Below are 7,865 nucleotides of genomic sequence, written 5' to 3'. Positions count from 1 at the left end.
AAAATAAATAATAGTAGTCACCATTACTGATCCCCTACCACTGCCGGGCCTCTGATCATCTCTCCTATTCTTTCTTCTATTCCCCATCAAAAGGTCCACTTGGGAAAATGGATCAATAGTACTGAGGAAGGTTATAGAACCCAAGCTTTGGATATAAAAGAGCACCTTTTAGAGAAAGGTTACCCGAGTAAAACCTTTGATTTAGCCATGAAAAAAGCGGGGGAGTTTTCCCAAGTGGATCTTTTGATGGGGAGTAGAAAAAATAGGAGAGAAGATCAGAAGAGACTTACTTTCTCCTTTAAGTATAGACCTATGGCAGAAACTATACGCAGGGCAATCTATAATAATTGGGTTAATTTAAAAAATGAGTGCAGCTTAGTGGAGTATGTGAAGAATAAACCATTAGTGACCTTCAGAAGAAGCCATACTATAAAAGATAGATTAGTAAGAAGCCGCTGTGTAGAAGAAAGGAATACCAGTTGGTTACAGACTTGTAGGCCTAGGGGTAATTTTAGGTGTGGAAATTGCCCCTTTTGTAAATATAACTCCCAGGATAAGGTTCCCAGTTTTGGAGGAATTTGTCACAGAGTAAAAAGTTTGATAACAGTAGAAGTACATATGGGGTGTACTTGATGATGTGCCAATGTGGCCATTTCTATATAGGAAAAACAATTAGATGCATGTATGAGAGGTTTAGGGAACATGTAAACTCTCTAAAATCAGGAAAAGGATGTCCCAGGTTCATAGAACATATGAGGGAAGCACATGGAGGGATCCTAGTTGCCTGAGTTTTGCAGGTATTGAATTAATTCCCTGCCCCCCCCCCCCCACAAGGGGGCGATAGACACCGCCTATTCTTACAAAAGGAAGCAAGATGGATCATTAGGCCTAAATGATTTAAGTGTATTCTTATAAATGTTAATTCTATGTATGTATGTGGGGCTTGTTTTGTATTTGTACGTCTGAAAGTAGATCAACAGTAGTAACATTAGTTACTATGACTACCCCGCCATACGATATTTAAAAGCGAGCACGCAGTGGCGTGATGACGTTGGTTGGCCTGAAGAAGCACGAGAGCGTGAAACGGCCGTCGGCGCTTACCTGTCTGTATGAGAGCTGTTCCGCCCCTGCCTTTTATTGGAATGTCTTTATTGACAATAAAGAAGTGTGTTTTTCTACATTGGTGAGTGCCGACTACTATATTCTATATATCTATGGACTTTACCATGACTTCCTGGGATGGAAGATTCTCTGGCTCATATTTACCCTTAACCCAAAGAACGATTCAACAATGTGACTTGGTGTAAAGGCCGTAGCGGCAATTTATTAACAACCAATAATTACCATGAATTGTACATTTACCTTGTAACCATTGTAACATTAATACATGTAAACTTTTTCCTCACTTCCTGTCCCCGAATAGTCCTACATGACGTGAAGGTATCCTAGAAGGAAATCCAAGTAAACCATATTCGCCCCTCGCGAACCTCCACTTATGATCAAGATTTTTAATCCAACTTTACCCTTGGCCGCACTCTCCAACCCAAGGGCACCAACTCCTGCAAATTATACCCCTGCCAGGCTATTAGCCCAAACAGGATCCTCTGCCAGGCTATTAGCCCAAACAGGATCCCCCAGCTTTCCATTCACCACAACCTCCTAGATGCACGCCGAAAAAGAGATAGAGCCATGCACCTATTCCAAGTTTTGCCTCCCAGGATCCCTCTTCTACCTGCCCGCTACGACAATAGCAATATACTAAAATACCCCCCAACTATAATAAAAAACACGGGAGGGTGGGTGGGTAACTCCACGTTCTTAAAACTCACCAAGCCCCTCCCCTCACTGCCTTAAATCCCCGGCACGAAAATGCTGCTCCACCCATCTCTCCTCCCCTACCACACTCCTTACAGCCTAAGCTTAACCCTTTACGCCACTACCTTCCACCATAGTTAAGCCGCATTTCGCTACGGCTGCGCCCCGCTCCATTGCTTTTCATATGTTTACAGTCTGAGCACCACCTTAACAAAGTGACGTGGTTTGTACAGGGACGCCTTGACAATCTTCTATTTCTTATATGACTGGACTATCCTCAGAATAGGTCATCAATATCACATCTGGTGGGGGTCCGACACCCGGGACCCCCACTGATCAGCTGTTAGAAGAGGCTGGGTGCTCCATGCTGCCTCTTCCTTACCCAGTGACTAGGGTGGCCAGACGTCCGGCCTTCAGGCTTCCTGTGCTCCATCCGACGCAGGGCCTGGAGGGACGCTGGGTGTCCTTTTCAGTGGCTCCACACTCAGACAGCAACATTGCAATACGAGTATGAGCTGCAGCGACAAATTAACTGACTGAGGCTCCTCTCATCCCCAGTCACTAGAGCCGGAGACGTGTCACGCTGAGGGTGAGAGAAGCACTCCTGGCCTCTGCGGCTCACCTTCATGTCTTCCAGTACTTTTTTTCTTTTGGTTATAAGGTCCTGCTTTTTGGGGTGAAGCAAGCGGCCACCCTACCAGTGACATCACTGTACATCGATCACGTGGCCTAGTTGCAGCTCAGCCCCATTCAAGTCAATGATTTCAATGAGGCTGAGCTGCAATACCAAGCACTGCCACTATACAATGTATGGCGCTGTCCTTGGAAAGCTTCCGGGAGCCTGCATTGCTCACCACAGCTGCTCCCTGAAACAGCTGATCAGCGGGATTCCAGGACTCAGACCCCCGCTGATGTGATAATGATTACCTATTCTGAGGGTCATTAGTCATCATTATCTTTTCCAGGTTAACCCCTTTAACTCCTTCAGGACCGGGCTCATTTTCACCTTCAGGACCAGGCCATTTTTTGCAAATCTGACCAGTGTCACTTTAGGTGGTGATAACTTTAAAACGCTTTGACTTATCCAGGCCATTCTGAGATTGTTTTTTCATCACATATTGTATTTCATGACACTGGTAAAATGGAGTCAATTTTTATTTATAAAAAAATACCAAATTTGCAAAAAATTTGGTAACATTTGCAAATTTCCAAGTTTCAATTTCTCTACTTCTATAATACATAGCAATACCTACAAAAATAGTTATTACTTTACATTCCCCATATGTCTACTTCGTGTTTGGATAATTTTGGGAATGACATTTTATTTTTTGGGGATGTTACAAGGCTTAGAAATTTAGAAGCAAATCTTGAAATTTTTCAGAAATTTTCAAAAACCCACTTTTCAAGGACCAGTTCAGATCTGAAGTCACTTTGTGAGGCTTACATAATAGAAACCACCCAAAAATGACCCCATTCTAGAAACTGCACCCTTCAAGGTATTCAAAACAGATTTTACAAACTTTGTTAACCTTTTAGGTGTTCCACAATAATTAATTGAAAATAGATACAATTTGAAAATATTACTTTTTTGGCAGATTTTTCCATTTTTATAATTTTTTTCCCAGTTACAAAGCAAAAGGTTAACAGCCAAACCAAACTCAATATTTATGGCTCTGACTCTGTAGTTTACAGAAACACCCCATATGTGGTCGTAAACCGCTGTACGGGCACACGGTAGGGCGCAGAAGGAAAGGAATGCCATACGGTTTTTGGAAGGCCGATTTTGCTGGACTGGTTTCTTGACACCATGTCCCATTTGAAGCCCCCTTGATGTACCCCTAGAGTAGAAACCCTAAAAAAGTGACCCCATTTTAGAAACTACGGGATAGGGTGGAAGTTTTGTTGGTACTAGTTTAGGGTACATATGATTTTTGGTTGCTCTCTATTACACTTTTTGTGAGACAAGGTAACAAGAAATAGCTGTTTTGGCACCGTTTTTTTTTTTGTTATTTACAACATTCATCTGACAGGTTAGATCATGTGGTATTTTTATAGAGCAGGTTGTCATGGACGCGGCGATACCTAATATTTGTGGTCGTGGCTACGGATACTGAAGAGAACGAGGTATGACTACGTGGCCATGGGTGACCTGGTATGATGGCCTGAGGTGTGCCCGAAGCCATGTCCGGGGGTAGGCCTATAAGGGGGCCTACCCGGGTGAACTAAAAGGAGAAGGGAGGGAAGAAGGGTGGGGCACCACTAGCACCCGCAATGGGAGGGGGAGGCTCAGAGAGTTTATAAGCCTCCGCCCCTCCCACAATTACAGGCTGTGAACAGCCTTAATATTTGTGGTTGTGGCTACGGATACTGAAGAGAACGAGGTATGACTACGTGGCCATGGGTGACCTGGTATGATGGCCTGAGGTGTGCCCGAAGCCATGTCCGGGGGTAGGCCTATAAGGGGGCAAAAGAGACGGTTAGGTTGGAATTAGCGTTTAATGATATTCATTGAGGTTACAACACGAGGTTACAGAAGGCGTCAGAGATTTCTTTGTGCGGATTGGGAATGTATCGGGTGAAGCAGGAGGACTGCCAGCGGCCCATTTTGCGGATGATGTGGCATGGGACATTGTGTTTTGAAGCTGCCGAGGCGGCACCTATGCGGAAGGAGTGGCTAGATATGGTTCTGGGATCGTGGCCCAGCCCCTTGGCCAGGATGCGGATATGGTGGATGAACCGGGCCGTGGTGAGAAAAGTTCCTTTGAATGGTAGAAGTGGTTCGTTCTTGGAGGAATGAGCCAGCAGGGCTAATAGCTTGTTAAGAACCTGGACCGGGCACCACTTGTTGAAGGTTCGGAAGTATTTGATTTGGACAGGCGGCCCGGATTGCGAAGTTTTAGTGGATGGCAAGTTTAGTACGTGGTGATCTGGGTAACAGATTAACTGGCTTTTGGTTAAACTTTTGGTTTTGGATGATAGTACGGAGAATTCTCCTGGGCGTAGGAAACCATAAAAGCTCAGATACATGGCGGCTTTAATGACCATGGAAGGGAGAAGGCCAAAAGGACTACCGTCTAAAGAGTCTGAGAGCTTTCTGAACAGCTCCCCTGACACTGGTTGCCTGCTGGGCGTGCTGCTCTGGCTGTTCTTGAGGATGCCCCTGAGGGTGGCTTTGACCACTGGGGAAATGAAGGCTGACTTGCTACCTGGGTCCCTCAGCATGGAGTGGTGCTGAACCCCTGATAAGTACAGCTTTATGGAGTTGTAGGATAGCTTGAGGTGTAAGTGACAATATGCAAGAAAGGCTATTAAATATGTGGACTTATCTGTGTTGGTTCTAGGATGGAGGCGGGGAAAACTGTTTGTAGATGTTCCAACCGGTCCTGTAGTTCCTGACCGTGTTGGCGGAAAGAGAACTGTGCATGAGGGACTTGGCTGTTGAGATGAAATGTCCTAATCCATGCGTAGGGTGTGGTAATCCGGAGGCGAAAGACTCATTGATTCCGCCTCTGGCATAATCTGGAAGAAAAGATCAAGGTTAAAACGGGATAGTGCGTCGGCGGCTGTATTTCGAAAGCCCGGGATGTGCCTGGCTGAAATATGGAAGTTGTGACGTAAAGATAGCCATACTAGCCTGCGAACGAAGGACATGATGTGAGGACATTTGGAGCGCCCTTTACTGAGGATATCCACCACGGATTGATTATCCGTGATCAAAGCAACTGGGGAATCTGTCCATTGGTTGCCCCATACCTGAGCCGCCGCCACTATAGGGTAGATTTCCAGCAGGGGGGAAGACCTAAGGGACTCAGGTAAGGAGTAAATTGCGGGGGGCCATGGTGCAGCGAACCACTGCGAGTTGTAGATGGCCGCGAAACCTCTGGATGCTGCGGCATCTGAGTAGACCATGGGGAAATCGGGACTCCATTGGGGGATGAACAGAGAAACCCCGTTCCAGTAGGCAATGAAGGAATTCCACATGGCCAAATCAGCCATTGCCTGGGCATCCAGGAACACGTGGAGTCCTGCTCGGGCGCTGATGGTAACAAATCTAGAAGCCCGGACATGAAGGCTTTCCCTTGGGGCATGATCCTGGTGGCGAAATTTAACATGCCGAGGAGTGACTGCAGCTCTCGTTTGGTGAGGATGTGAGAGCCTGAGAACTGCTCCATGATTGATCTGATTTTGAGAAGCTTGTCTGCTGGCAGTCTAGCTTCCATTTTCTCTGTATCGAGCACGATACCGAGAAAGGTGACTACCGTGGCAGGTCCCTCGATTTTGGATGGGGCTACCGGAACCTGGAGATCTTTGAGAATGCCCAGGAAGTTATTAAGTTTGCACGGTTTAACACTGGGAGGTTCGATCAGGAGAAAATCGTCGAGGTAATGAAGTGCCATAGGACACTTGCAGCGATTGACCAAGATCCAGTGGAGGGCTTGGGCGAACCGATCGAAAAGCCAGGGACTGCTTTTTGAACCAAATGTTAAACGGGTAGCAAAATAATAACTGTCCTGCCACTTGATGCCATGGAATTTCCAAAGCTGGGGGTCAATGGGCAGCAGTTTAAACGCGTCAGCAATGTCGGCTTTAGACAACCAGGCTCCTTTGCCCGCTAACAGAATGAGGGAGATGGCCTCCTGGAGTGAAGAATATTTCATAGAGAATTCTTCCGATGGGATCAGGGAGTTTAGACTGGGGATATGTGAACCATGAGGCGCTGACAGGTCGTAAATCAGTCGTTTTTTATTGGTGAATTTCTTGGTAACAATGCCGACGGGGTTAATCCTCCAGGAGTTGAAGGGAACGTGAGGGAAGGGGCCGATAAGGAAACCCTTCTCAACTTCCGACTGGATGAGGGAATCCACCGCGTCGGCATCCTGGACTGCGGACAGTAAACTAGGACCCTCCCAGGTGGACTGAGGAAGGGCGATGAGACCCGTGTGGAAGCCCTTACTGAAACCTGAAAGTAAGAATTCGACCTGGTCGGGGCTGTGGTGATCCTGGAGCAGCCTGCCCAGAAGCTCCACATTGACCCCGCTTAGTCATTTGTGCTTGGCCGTTCTCTGTGGGCATACTGAGATGGGGTGAGCCCGGAAGCAGGAGGAGCAGACATGTAGAGCCCTGCACTGGTTATAGTTGCAGGAGGCTAGGTTGAAGTTATTGCAGATTTGACTATTGCCTAGGAAAGTGATGGGGCGGCCCAACTTGTCAGTGTTGCTGTGCCTCGGTTGGGTGCTGGAGGGGCTGGCCGTGGGCCTGCTGGGAGCCAACGGTTGGCCAACGGAGGGACACCAATCGGAGGTGTGGAGGATGGACTGGCAGGAGCTGCAAGCTGGGGCTTTTAAACCGGCGAAGTGCCGGCAGAAAAGCTCCATGTCCAGACACGCCCAATTGGTGACCCGCTGGAACTGAGCCAGCGCTGCGGCGGCTTTGGCCGAGAAGGAGCGGTGGTAATCGTAGAATGCGAATCCGCCATATTTATACCCCAGGTCGGTGACTCTGTACATATACAGGTCCAACTCCTCTCTTCTTTCCGGGTGGGCGGTGCAGACTATATCCCTGAAGAGGCCAAAAGCCAGGACAAACTCGGGAACGGTAAGTTTTTTGTTCAGCCGAGCGTCCCTGGATTTTAGGACAATGGAAATGTTTTCACAAGCTATTGTCTTGTTCTCTATGATGTCATGGGTGGCTATCAAGATGGCGGCTAAATTAACATCTTTGCCCTCCAGAATGTCTTTTTTGATGCTATCTGTAATGAAGTGAGCTGGAGCTATCTCGGAGAGGTTGGAAACCCTACCTGGGGAGGTAGGCTGAGGTGGGGGGGCTGGAACGGAAGGACGCTCGGGAGGGTCAACTGCCAAGTACCTGGATTCCACTGCTGAAAGTCTATTTTGAACGTCCAGAACCGAAAAGGACAGGCTGTTGATGGTGGCATGTAACTGGGTCAATGACAGCTGAATGGTGGACATTGACACATTCTCCCTGGGTGGGGATGGTGACCTGGACATCAAAAGTCTGAATAATTCCGCCTTTCTGGCAGAGGCCGGATG

The sequence above is a fragment of the Bufo bufo genome, chromosome 2 (genome assembly GCF_905171765.1).
Source record: "Bufo bufo chromosome 2, aBufBuf1.1, whole genome shotgun sequence".
Lineage (NCBI taxonomy): Eukaryota > Metazoa > Chordata > Amphibia > Anura > Bufonidae > Bufo > Bufo bufo.
Note: the sequence above shows the minus strand (reverse complement) of the source record.